Source organism: Myxine glutinosa, chromosome 1 (assembly GCF_964187855.1).
Source record: "Myxine glutinosa chromosome 1, kmMyxGlut1.1, whole genome shotgun sequence".
Lineage (NCBI taxonomy): Eukaryota > Metazoa > Chordata > Myxini > Myxiniformes > Myxinidae > Myxine > Myxine glutinosa.
This window is the reverse complement of record NC_136261.1, coordinates 24,099,670-24,112,499: the sequence shown is the minus strand read 5'-3', so window position 1 is coordinate 24,112,499 and position 12,830 is coordinate 24,099,670. Positions and strand designations below refer to the sequence as shown.

Sequence of the window (12,830 nt, the reverse complement as noted above, 5' to 3'; positions counted from 1 at the left end):
ACAAAAGCAAAATGTATCAAGTGTACATTCTCCCACCCGAATTATCATGTGTGCATAATAAATAGATAGTACATTTTCGTTTTGTTTGACATCGTTTGCTTGAATGTAAATAGTGCACAGCGTTATTATACTGGGATGACAGATGATCGTCCTCACGTCGTCAGGTATGTAAGGCGACGTCACAACACAAACATCCAAACATTACAACAGAGAAATCCGTATTTTGAAGTTGGTGTATGTGAAGTTCTGGCCTGACGGTTTATACGAAAGGGTGGCGAAGAAAATCTTATGTTTTCATTTAACACTATTTTGTACAATTAGTTTAGTTCTGCAAAGCCATGTATAATGTTCATTCATTTTATTTCACATTTGTACAGCAACAATGCACCGTTTGAGCCACGGGCAGATGCACGGCACACAGGATTCCCAAAATGCATCCAAAATCGGTCCCGTTTAACAATTACAACAATCATGACACAAACAGTTCTCCTGGCTGTCCTGCTTTATGGAGAACCACGCGTGTACAATTAATCACAACAGCATTTGGATCAAAATGCCAAAGATTAAAAAAAACCCAGCGAATCCAATAAAAAAACCAACAGAAACATAAAGAAAGCAAGGTTTTGTTGGAAAGGTAACACGATGGAGAAAATGCGAACATTTCAAGTACCAATTATTCTTGTCTGATGCAAATGGTGCAAATAAAAAATACTTACCATTTGGAGCTTCAGCTGGACTGTTGGAACCATTTGTGCACATCTTAACTAGCACCTTTATAACTACAGTTGCAATACTTAACTCCATGAACAAAAATTGTTGGACCATCTTATTCAGCTACTAGTCGGAGCCCTCAATCGAAAAATCGTGCACTTTTATGTAAAGTTTTGAGGTTTTGGCTTGAGTTACCTTCGGTGATATGATTTCAAATTCCGCCAGGCGGCAAGCTCAATTATCACCCTATCCAAGATAGCCGCCAAATGTAATATCGCTACCACGTGACAAAGGCGTCAGTCATAGAGAAATTGGGACTTCTAAAACACACCCAATTTTACCTTTAAGTGAATGGGGAAAATGTGGAGGAACTTATGGGACACCCACCAAAAACTCAAAAAACATCCGTCTATTTCTCCCTTTCCCATCGAAACCATTAACAAATGTTAAATCCTAAATCTGCCTACGGCATCCAAGGCAAACTCCACACATGGCTTACTGACTTCCATTAGTCTCATAGCCAATGTGTGGCTCTCAACGGAATCCTTTTATCTCCACACCCTGTTAAGGCTGGACTGCTCCAATTCAGTGTTCTGGGCCCAGTCCTATTCCTGATCTTAATCAATGATCTCTCTAAAAAAATCCTCCATATATTTGCTGATTACTCCACCCTCTGCCATAACATCCCTCATTCTTCATACAGGCAGGCTGCAGCATCCTCCCTCTCTTCAGACCTTGAAATGTCTTTCAATCCTGACAATTCCCATACTCTCACTATCTCTCTCTGAAAGGACCATCTGGCAAACCCTCCAATCTACTTTCTTAACAATCCTCTTTGGGAGGTTCAGTTCTTCAAACTCCTGAGTCTCACTATCAGCCATGATCTTTCTTGGACAAAACACAGATGAACGTTGGACACCAAAGCCAGCCGCCGACTGGGCATCCTCTGTCATACAAAGACCTCCCTTGTCACACCTGAAGTCCTATCCAGCTGCAAGGCTTTCATGCACAGCTTGATGGAGTACTGCTCCCCCCTCTGGGCTGGCTCCTCTGCCTCACATCTTGCTCAGCTTGAAGCCATGGAAACCAAGACCTTTAAGATTATTGGAATCTCCTGCTATGAACCTGATTCTATAGGCCTATCCCGTTGCCATCACAGACAGTTTGTTGATCTCTTTGTCTTCAACCGCCTCGTTTATGGTCTTACACCCTGTGTCCTTTCCCTGCTTAATCCTCCTTATAAACCTATGCCTGAGTGGTGGGCATCTGGCCCACTTTGAACATTATCATTGGAACTAGCAGAGGTATAGTGTGCAAGGTTTTGTGCAAATTAATGAAGGCCATTTCCCCTACCATGATGGTGCTTGCAGGCAAAATGTAGTCCATGTCATCAAGCAGATTGCAGGTGTATTTGTATCCTTTATGAATCACAACAAAATGGCGGGTGCCAAGTATGGTCTGGAGCTCATCTCGTGACTCGTGAGGGATGCGGCTTGTCCCGAACAAATGATTCAGTTGGGACATGCACATCATGAATGATTTTGGATGAGTCCCCGACCTGTCAAGACAATTGTGGTGTGAGCAACTGAAGAAGTTTGAAGGACAATGTATTCTTTTTTTTATAATTATCTCAATTCTAAACTTGTGGTATCATATCCTTTAAATGAGAAACAGTTTGTGAAAGTTTAATCAACGTCACAGTTTCTTCTTCTTCTTCGCTCCAGAAGAAGCGGGAAGTCACAGTTTACAAATATAAAAATCCAAGGCAGTGGGAATAGCATAAGGCACTCACACAAAACCAGTGCCATCTCTATGAGCCAGGCCACCACTATCTGCTGGGGTAAGCAGACCAGCCTTGAGAGTGCGATGAGATCGAGCGATCGAGACAACGAGGTATGTGGCACACACCAGCTGTGAGGCAGGAGTCAATTCCATGTTCACACTATAAGTGGTGGTGAGTAGAGATTCTCTGCGATTCAAGAACGAGTCCTCCAAGTGGGCTTTGAGGTGGGGGTTGGGGAGGGGGATTTGGGGGGTAAGGGGAAACGGTGGGGGGAGGAGGGAGGAGGAAGAATGTACAGAGCAGGATAGGTCGATGAAACACATTACAATTATTTTTTGTCTTTTACAATTATCATTTTCTCTGCTGCCATTCTGTCAAATTAAATAATCTCATTTACCACGTAATAACTCTGTGATTTCCTAACTGAGCCTTCAAAAGTTATTTGAGATTGGTAAACAACACCAATAACTTACCAGTGGTGCAGCTCGTGTGTTGGTTTTCCTTGTTATAAGCCAAGAGTTGATTCTGCAGCAACCGACCCTCTCCGTGTTCAAATGAACTACAGATTTGCTCTGTCCTCCTGTTACACATAATTCGTCACGAACGAGAAACACATCAAGATACAGTTATGTTTAGAATTCACGTGTATGTATATACAGTCGTGGCCAAAAATATTGGCGTCCTTGCACCTTTTTCAAATAATTCACCATTTCTTCCAGAAAATTGTTGAAATTAAAAAATATTTTGTTATCCACATCTGCATTTCTTTGGTTTGCAGTGGAATAAAACAAAAAAATGTGGAAAAACTACTAAATCTTCGCTTATTCCACACAGAAATCCTAAAATGGCCCAGACAATATTATTGGCACCTTTTATATGTTGTTAGAAATAATTAGATTTCAAGCAGCTGATTCTCCTTTCCTTGTGACCCAAGCAGGTGACCTATGGTGAGTTGCAGGTGCCTGCAATATAAAAAATCACTCATTCAACCAGGTGAATAGAGAAAAGGAGTCATTCTGATGTTTTGTGTCACTGTGTGTAGCACAATGAGCATGGAGAAAAGAAAGAAAACCAGAGAATTGTCTGAGGAGGGCAGATGCAACATTGTAGCCAAGCATGGACAATCTCAAGGCTACAAGTCCATCTCCAGAGACCTTGATGTTCCTGTGTCCACCGTACGCAATGTTATCAGTTTAAGGCTCATGGCACTGTAGCCAACCTCCCTGGACATGGCCGGAAGAGAAAACCTGATCGAAGATTGCAGCGAAGGATTGTTCGAATGGTGGAGGAAAGTACCTCGATCAATAATTGCCAAACAGATTCAACCTGACCTTCAGACACAAGTTACAACAGTTTCAACTCACACTATCTGTCACCAACTCCATGAAAGGGGGTTCTATGTAAGGAGACCCAGGAGGACCCTACTGCTGAGAAAGTCCGACTGGAATTTTCCAAAACACTCCTGAACAAGCCAAAATCCTTTGAGGAGAATGTCCTGTGCACAGATGAGGCCAAATTATAGCATTTTGGTAAAGCACATCATCTCTATGTTTACAGAAAACAAAATGAAGCCTTCAAAGAAAAGAACACCTTCCCTACAGTCAAACATGGAGGAGGTTCAGTGATGTTTTGGGGTTGCTGTGTTGCCTCTGTTACTGGGTACCTTGAATGTGTGCATGGTATAATGAAATCAGGAGATTACCAAGGCATTTTAGAGCACAATGTTCAACCCAGTGTCAGAAAGCTGGGTCTCCGTTGAAGGTCATGGGTCTTGCAGCAGGACATTGACCCCAAACACACTTTAAAAAGCACCCAGGAATTGGTTCAAGACAAAACGCTGGACTGCTCTGAAGTGGCCAGCAATGAGTCCAGATCTAAATCCCATTGAACACCTGTGGGGAGATCTGAAAACAGCAGTTGGGAGGAGGCACCCTTAAAATCTGGGAGAACTGGGGCAGTTTGCACAAGAAGAGTGGGCCAAACTGCCAGTAGAGAGGTGTAGGAAGCTCAATCATGGCTATAGGAAGCGCTTGACTGCAGTTATTTTGTCCAAAGGCTGAGCTACCAAATATTAAGTTGAGGGTGTCAATAATTTTGTTAATGACATTTCTTTTTATTTTCTGATATAAAAGGATATATGAAGTTCTGAAACAAAAACAAAGGTTTTGCAATATTAACAGTGAAATAAAGAATTGTGGAGACACAACACTTTGTCAATTTAAACTTATTTTCAAAGAAAATTGTGAGTTATTTGAAAAAAGCACAAGGGTCCCAACATTTTTGGTCACAACTGTATGTATGTATGTATGTATGTATGTATGGATGTATGTATGTATGTATGTACGTATGTATGTATATTGTTATGTTGGTGGGGTCGAGATAACTTTAGATCAGGTAGATTTGTGTCGGTAGCATGCTCTGCCTGTTGTGAAGAAGAAGAAGAACCACCACCAGGTAATAAGTAGAGGACCCTTTTACCCCGGATGTCGGATGAGTTGTGTATTTGTCCTTGTCATGAGGGGGCGAGGCATGTTATTTAGCTCAGGTATTAGGTTAAGTAATTCCCTGTTTGTCGTTCTCTATGTGATTTATCCTTTATCTCTTTTGGCACCGCACCATAGACACTGGCGCAGGAAGTGCCCATTAAATTTCACTAATAACAATAAAAACCAACCGGAAGCCGTTCTGCGCACTATTTGTTTTCTCTGAAATTTTTTTCTCTGAAAGCACTTAACCTATCGATGTGAGGTTTTACAAATATCATTCCACAGCATTGCTGCATATATTGTGAAAATGGTGACATCGTAGGTCACGTGATGTGGCAGCCATCTTGGATAGAAAAACAAACCTTATCCGAAACAAACACGAAACAAACATCACACAAAATACACCACACAAACATGTCCTGGTGAAGGTCTGCAATATCTGATTGCTCTTTCTTGTTTTGATTTAATTATTATTTTGATTTCTGGTTTCATGACTCATTTCTTCATCTTGATTTTTTTAAACCTTTTTGGAATAATATTAACCATAAAAGTTTCCCTCGACGCTGTTGCTGATGACTTGCCAATAAGTGATGAAACCAGTCAGGCAACTGAGGGAGACATGTAGTGTTGGCATTCTCATGTTTGTACGACTTGTGGATGTCTACAGCTGCAGAGGAACTCGGGTAGAGTTTGAAATGGCAAAGCGCTTACCTTGAGTCGGTGTTTTTTTATTGTTTAAAAAAAAAATACATATTCAAGGCTCGTGGAAGAGCTAGAGCACAGAACATATCAGGACACAACATAACAAAAGGATCAACAGGAGAAGGGGGTAACACCAAAAGCAGGGCGGAGGGAGAAAATAGACAGATGAAAAAAAAACAAAGGATGCAGGTAACGATGAGGGGAAGGGGAAAACGCAAGGGGTGGACAAGATGGATACAGAAGCAAAGTTTTGGGAGGGCTGGGGGATGGTTTAATGTGTGTAGAAAATATCATGGTTCTGGATGGGGAATGATGGTGGTGAACAGTTATGTTGAAAACCTGGAGGGAAGAATGAGTTTGAAGAGAGTCTCGAAGTTGGGTCCACAGGTGGGATAAAAGAAGAACAAATGAGAGGAGATGAGCAGTTGTTTTGTATTTTGGCAGTTTCACTAGGAGAGGTTGCTGAGGATCTCATGCGTCCTGCAGATACCTGGGGGGTGGTGGCAAAGCACGGAGAGGGCAGAGGATGCAAGACCAGGAATGAGGTGGAAGAAGAAGACAGAGAGACCAGCGACCTGTCGGCGATGGCGAAGTGATAGGCCCATAGACTCATCTTCATCGCAAGAGATCCAATGATCTTGAAAGCCTTGGTTTCTACGGCGTCAAGCTGAGCAAGGCGTGAGGTAGGGGAGTAATCCCAGAGAGGAGACCTACCTATATGCTTCATCATCAAGCAGCGCCCGTTGTGCTCTGAGGTACCGCTGGATAGTGTCTTCCAACCTTGGTACAGGTAACCTGCAGCACAACACGACTTCACATCATATAATTCACAATAAATGAGACAGTTTATAACTACAAGTTTCTGGTTACCTCTAATACACACCTCACTAAGCTGGACAGCCATGTCACAGCACTTCTCTCTTGTCCATCGGAGGCCAACTTTGCAAAAATAGGTGAGGATTACCAGATAATGACGTGTCACAGAAATCGGGGCAAACATCAGAACCAAAAGTTTTAAAACACATCTGAGTACAGACACATAATTTGGAAATTTCTAAATTTCTAAATTTGGAAAATAATTTCTAAATATATCTCATTTTCTACTTTGCAGGACATGGAGTCTAGCAATATGGATGAAGACGTTACTCCACCTGTGCTCAATTGCTTCATCTGTGCACGCTCGGATACACCAGCTGAAAGGCTCATACAGGCAACTCCAAAGGGATACTCAACTTTATTGAAACAAGCAGAAACTGTCGAAAATGTTACTGTTGTGGAACGTATGAAGGAGGCTCAAAAGGAAGGAAAACTGAGGTACCACCAGAAGTGTAAAAATGATCTGTACAACAACTTTGTTGCAACCACCAAGAAGTCAGCTCAAGCATCAAAGGCAGAGAAAGAGTCATCAAAGTTGAAGAGAAGACGCACTACTTGTGAGTTCAGTTCATCAACTGGCTGCAGTTCTAGAAGATCACAGTCAGTTGACCTCCTGTATAAGGATGTATGCATTCTTTGCAACCAACCAGCCCAGCTCTACAAAAATAATCCAGCACAAGCTAGAAAGAAATACAGAGTGCCAGATAATTTGACTGCAGATACACTGAAGGCAAGCTTGCTGAAGACAGCACGGAGTCGCGGGGATGACTGGGGCACTGAAGTCACTGGACGCCTGGAAGGGATCAACGACTTGGTAGCAGAAGAAACACTGTACCATTTGCGATGCAAACTTATGTTTGCGAGAGGTGACAGTTTGTCCAAGACTGATGAGGAAGGAAAAAGGAAGAGAGGACAGAGGAGTATTGATGAGGAGCGAGAGGCAGTTTTTATTGAATTCTGCGAATGGTTAGACTCAGAATTAGAGCATGGGGTAATGAACATGGACCAAGTCCATGAAAAGCTGCAGGAGTTTGATCCGTCACCAGAGAAGAGCCTTTCTTATTCAACGCATTGGCTAAAGATAAAACTTCTAGAGAAATACGAAGACACCTTGTATTTCACAACACAGGAAAGAAGGGCAGATGTACTCTGTCTCAAAGATGGCACCGACAATATTCTGCGAGAGCATCATGCTAATCTTGACCATGGAGATGAGAAGACTCAGATCATAAAGACGGCACTCAAGTTCATATCCAATGATATTGCCTTGATTGATTTAGGTCCAAAGTCATACCCCACCACACAAAGTATGACTGACATCAATAGTCAGCTGACACTTGTTCCTGCAAGCCTTCAGATGTTCTTGAGACCGATTGTCAAGACAGACGAAAGAGTTGCCGTTTGGGGGCAGAATTTTATTAAGGCCTGTCGACCTCGGTCTGGAGTATTGCCACACCAAATGGGGCTTGCCATACAACTTGATCATAGATTTGGGTCAAAATGGATGCTCAACAAGTTCCACCGGCTGGGATACACTGAGTCTTACATGGAGACACAAAACTACAAATACTGCTTCCTTAATAGTAGGAGTGGAGATGATGTTCCAGATACTTCTGGCACTCTTGACACCATTGTGGAGGAAACCGATGAACAGATCAATGATGAGGTTGCGGTTGATGCTGCGCTTGAGGATCAATCAGTGATGACAGCCAAAGTGCCAGCCAGTGAAAGTGAATTGTCAAGTAATGATCAGGTGGTCTTTATGGAGGTTGGGGAAACAAACAATGCAGTCACTCAGTTTGTTGGAGACAATATAGATTTAAACATTGTCTCTATTCACGGAAACACTCCCTTTCACTCAATGGGTTGGATCGAAGTCACCTCTCCGGCACCACCTTTGCCAGATCCACAGACAACAGCAGCTTTCCCCCGGGTGAAGTTGAAGGCACTCGACAAAGCTAAGATCCTGAGAGGAACTGAAGTAAAGATTATTCCATTTACGAACAGGAAACAGATAGGAACGAACGCGATCATGTTTCTCCCCCTCGCTGAGCTTTCCTCCTCCCTGGCTCATGATCAGCCACTCCTCACTCCAGGTGACACACTCTGGGCAGTGGGGTGGGTGATCAAAGCCAACGATCCTGAGTTCCCACACTCCAACTGGAATGGCTGGATGAAGAGAATCCATGCTAATGATGCAAAGCAGAGCACACAGATCGAGTTCCTCCCAATTATTGAAGGAGACCCTAATGTCCTCAACACCACCACTTCACCACTTCAACACTCTGAAATTCGGTACAACATGTTCTCAAGGAAGGCAGCGGCAGGAGTGATCAAACCAGAGACTCTACCTCCAACAGAGGGTGCAGCTGCACAACATTCACTCCGTGCCTACCTGCAGACCCGGGACTGGATCCTTCTACAGAGCATGTCTCTGAACCCCAGTGACTATGGATGGACAATAGGTGTGCATGGGTATGAGCCAGTTCCAACACTGGACCCCACGGCTCCTGAGGAGCTATTGCAGTTCATGAGCTGTAATTGTCATGGAGATTGCAGCAACCGGCGATGCAGCTGCAAGAAGAATGGGGTCACGTGCATCTCGGCCTGTGGAGTCTGTAATGGCATTACATGCAGAAACTGCAGTCATGATGTTGTTGAGTCTGAAGAAGACATAGACAATGACTGTTGAAACTTCTGACATTATGAATGAGAAATAACTCTTGAGTATTATATATGTATGTGAAATAAAAGCTACTTTGTGTGTAAATAACATGTAAATAACATGCCGCAGGCAGGTAGGTGGTCTTTCTGTCTTCTACCGACTCCTCTCCGGCCTTGCACCCCCAGCTCTCTCTGTGCTCTGTCCCCCAAATATTCCTACAGGACGCACAAGATCTGCCAGCAACCCTCTGATGGTTAAACTGCCGAAATCTCGGCTCTCTGCTCACCTTCACTCTTTCATTCCTCTTTTCTCCCGCCTCTGGAACAAACTCCCTCACTCCCTTCAATCCCACTCCTCCCTCCAGGTCTTTAAAACAGCTGTTCACCACCATCTCTTATCTTCCCCCATCCAAAACCTTGATCTTTTCTACCCCCGCTAATTCACCCCAGATCCACCTTGTTTGAAATTCCAACTTCTTTCCTGGAAGTCCTGGCAGTGTCCATATGTTTTATACCTCTCCCACCGCCCCCTTCCCATGCCCCCCCCCCCAAAGCCCTCGCCCTCTCTCAGATCTCTCGATGTCTCCATGTCTCTCGGTCCCTGCTCTCAAATGTTGTGTTTGTGTCCTTCCCCCTCTCTCCCCACATCTTGTCTACCGCTCCCGATGTTATATGTTTTATGTGTCGGTTTGTCTTTCTGTGTGATTAATGTTCGCTCTTTCACGAGCCTCGACCTTGTATACAAAAAAAAAAAAAAAAAAAAAAAAAAAAAAATGTTAAAGTGAAAATATAAATGTTAACAATCAACTCAGAATCATGAAAAACCCTTATTTGACCCCTTATAAGTTACTTAAGGGCCGATTAAAAAAAAAAAAATTCTCGAAAATAATTTTTCGGTACCCGAATTCAACAGCTTTTTTTCTGGGTTTCCCACGGGAGTTGAACTTCAACATTTTAACACATGTTATTACACACCTTTACAAACATATTGGTGAAGAAATTTTTTGGTAACAATTTAGTTAACAGATTTTCATATGTTTCCCTTACTATTGGGGGAGGAGCTGTGGGAAGGGGTGGAGGTGGAAGAGGAATAAAACACATGGACACATGGACAAGATGGTATTTCAAAAAAGTGTATCTGGGGTGAATTTTTTTTTTTGTATTAATTAATTTTTGTATTAATTAATTGAATAATGAAATAATTAAGCAATTAAATGATTAATCAATGAATCAAAAGTACCCTTTACAGCCAAATCACTTGGTCAATGTCATGTCCAAATATCAGCTTCTAGCTCAAAAGGTGCCTGACATATTGCCAAGATGAGAAAGAAAATAAACAATACTTAATAAATCAAAATGTGCTTTACAAAGAAATGGGTTTGTGTTCACTTTGTCCAAAAAAATTATTAACCATCTTCTCACATATTTTTTGCCAATTGGAGAAATAGTGTTCAACAGTCGAGGATGCAAATTGACTTGATCGGTCCAAACGTCCCACTATCTGCTTTATTTTCGCTCATACTGCTAAATAAAAGTGACCATTTCTTTTTTTAAAGTTTTTTGTTTTTCATTAAAGAAAGTTCCTTAAAAAGTTACAAAAGAGAAAGGGTGGGTGTGGGGGCCCCGGAGTTGTTTGCTTCGGGGCCCGGGCTGACTCTCGATGCTCCTGCCCACACCTATCCAATTGGCTCAGTCCTGCCATTTTCTTAAAGGTATTTTTGTTGTGCCCTTGGTCTTCCTCATTTATTATGATTCGTTCTCTCCTCCAATCCCTGCCGACCAACACCACAGGCTTCGCTCTCCACCACTCAGCGTGCAGTCCACCTCTGACGTCATCGGTCGTGCCTTTCCAATTAGCGTGCTGCTTCCTCCTCGGCATTCTTTCAGCAATCAGTGATTGCCTTCTTGCTCCGCCCTGGCCAATCACGGCTCCTCGGGACGGGTCTTCGGCCTTCGTGGTGATGTAGCTGGCTGCCGTCCCATCAGCAGTGCCCAGAACTAGGTTCCGGTTGGTTTTGTTATTGAATGTGTTATTTAATTTCCATTCTCACTCATGTCTATTGCGGTGCCATAATGGACAAAGGATCAATCACATCGGGAACAACGAACAGGGAAGTAGTTAACATAATCCCTATAACTCGTTAACATGCCCCATTCCTCGTAATGGGGACGAAGATACACCTTAATCAGATATCCAGGCGAAACATGCCTCTACTTATTACATGGTGGTGGTTCTTCTTCTTCAAGACAGTCGGAGCATGTTACCTATACAACTCTACCTGGTCTAAAGTACCTGTACCCCACCGACATAATAATATAAACATCAATGAAGATTGAGAACTAAAATGTGCCCAAAATAATGATCGATAAACTTACATAACTTTCTTGAAAATCCCAAAGTAAAAGGAATTTCTTGACATTTCACTTTTCTAACAGCTGAAGAAAATTCCCTCTTGCGCGTCTTTCTCGCTGAACAGAAGAAAATCTGCAATCACAAAAAACAGTTTCAATTCATGTTCACAATCTGTGGAAAACAGAAACAAAATGAATCATGTATAACTGGAGATTTTGTCCAAAAATAAAAGCACAGTCTAACATATTACAAATCCAATTTGTCTGATGTCCACCGAGCTCCTTTTCCCAATCTGAATCATAGCAATATTAAACCTTGTGTCCTTGACTCTTCAACTTTCCATAAATGATTGACAGTGTATTATCTCCAGCCACTGACTACACCATTCCAATCGTCATGTTGGAATGGAATGTTTTACCCTTTTTGACGAGCAATCATCGTTTTTGCTTTCTCGGTGATTTTTTTCCACTTTTTCCACTTCCGAGGTGCTTTTCTTTCCAGGTGCTTTTTCCAATTTTTCCACTTTCTAGGTGCTTTTCTTTATCGGTGATTTTTTACACTTTTTACACTTCCGAGGTGCTTTTCTTTCCAGGTGCTTTTTCCACTTTTTCCACTTTCGAGGTGCTTTTATTTCCAGGTGATTTTCCACTTTTTCCACTTTCGAGGTGCTTTTATTTCTCGATGATTTTATTTCCACTTTTTCCACTTTCTGGGTGCTTTTCCACTTTTTCCACATTTTTTGTGCTTTTCTTTCGAGGTGTTTTTCCACTTTTTTGGTGCTTTTCTTTCTAGGTGCTTTTCCCACTTTTTCCACTTTCGAGGTGCTTTTCTTTCTAGGTGCTTTTTCCACTTTTTCCACTTTCGAGGTGCTTTTCTTTCTAGGTGCTTTTCCACTTTTTCGGTGCTTTTCTTTCGAGGTGCTCTTTCTAGGCTTGGTTTCAGAAAGGGAAAAGGAAATTTTTAAATTTTCTCGGCCGATCTTCTTCGAAGAGAATGACGTCACCGATTAGACGAGAGAGGACAATTCTCACTGCAGATGATGGTTTGGAGATGAGGGAGGGACGCGCGTTCTTCAAAAGAACTCAATTTTACGTTCTGCCAAATTAGAGGTACCCGACGCAACATCATTTTCCAGGAACACCTTTTACGTGACTGGTTGTGGATTTTACTTTATCACTTGAACATTTCACCAGTGCTTTCGCTCGCCAGAGATGTTAGACATTCCACATCCACATTCCACATTAGATGTTGGACA

The 12,830-nt window shown here is 42.4% G+C and overlaps 2 protein-coding genes across 4 annotated transcripts in view; one reads left to right on the top strand and one right to left on the bottom strand.

Moving 5' to 3' along the window:
* The window catches only part of LOC137416116 (carnitine O-palmitoyltransferase 2, mitochondrial-like), a 1,201,140-nt gene that overhangs the window by 456,397 nt on the left and 731,913 nt on the right, over positions 1–12,830 (top strand). The window lies entirely within an intron of this gene.
* Positions 1–12,830, bottom strand: part of LOC137421890 (carnitine O-palmitoyltransferase 2, mitochondrial-like) — a 101,895-nt gene that overhangs the window by 85,524 nt on the left and 3,541 nt on the right. Inside the window, exons 1-5 of one of the 3 annotated variants that reach the window (XM_078769152.1) lie at positions 11,826–11,892; positions 11,599–11,707; positions 2,968–3,074; positions 2,504–2,711; positions 2,065–2,269 (exon numbers count right to left, since the gene is read on the bottom strand). The gene's annotated coding sequence lies outside the window, so the exon portion shown is untranslated. Of the gene's footprint in view, positions 1–2,064; positions 2,270–2,503; positions 2,712–2,967; positions 3,075–6,396; positions 6,481–11,598; positions 11,708–11,825; positions 11,893–12,830 lie in introns of those variants that run through there. The other 2 variants (XM_078769330.1, XM_078769100.1) reach the window with 2 other exon arrangements.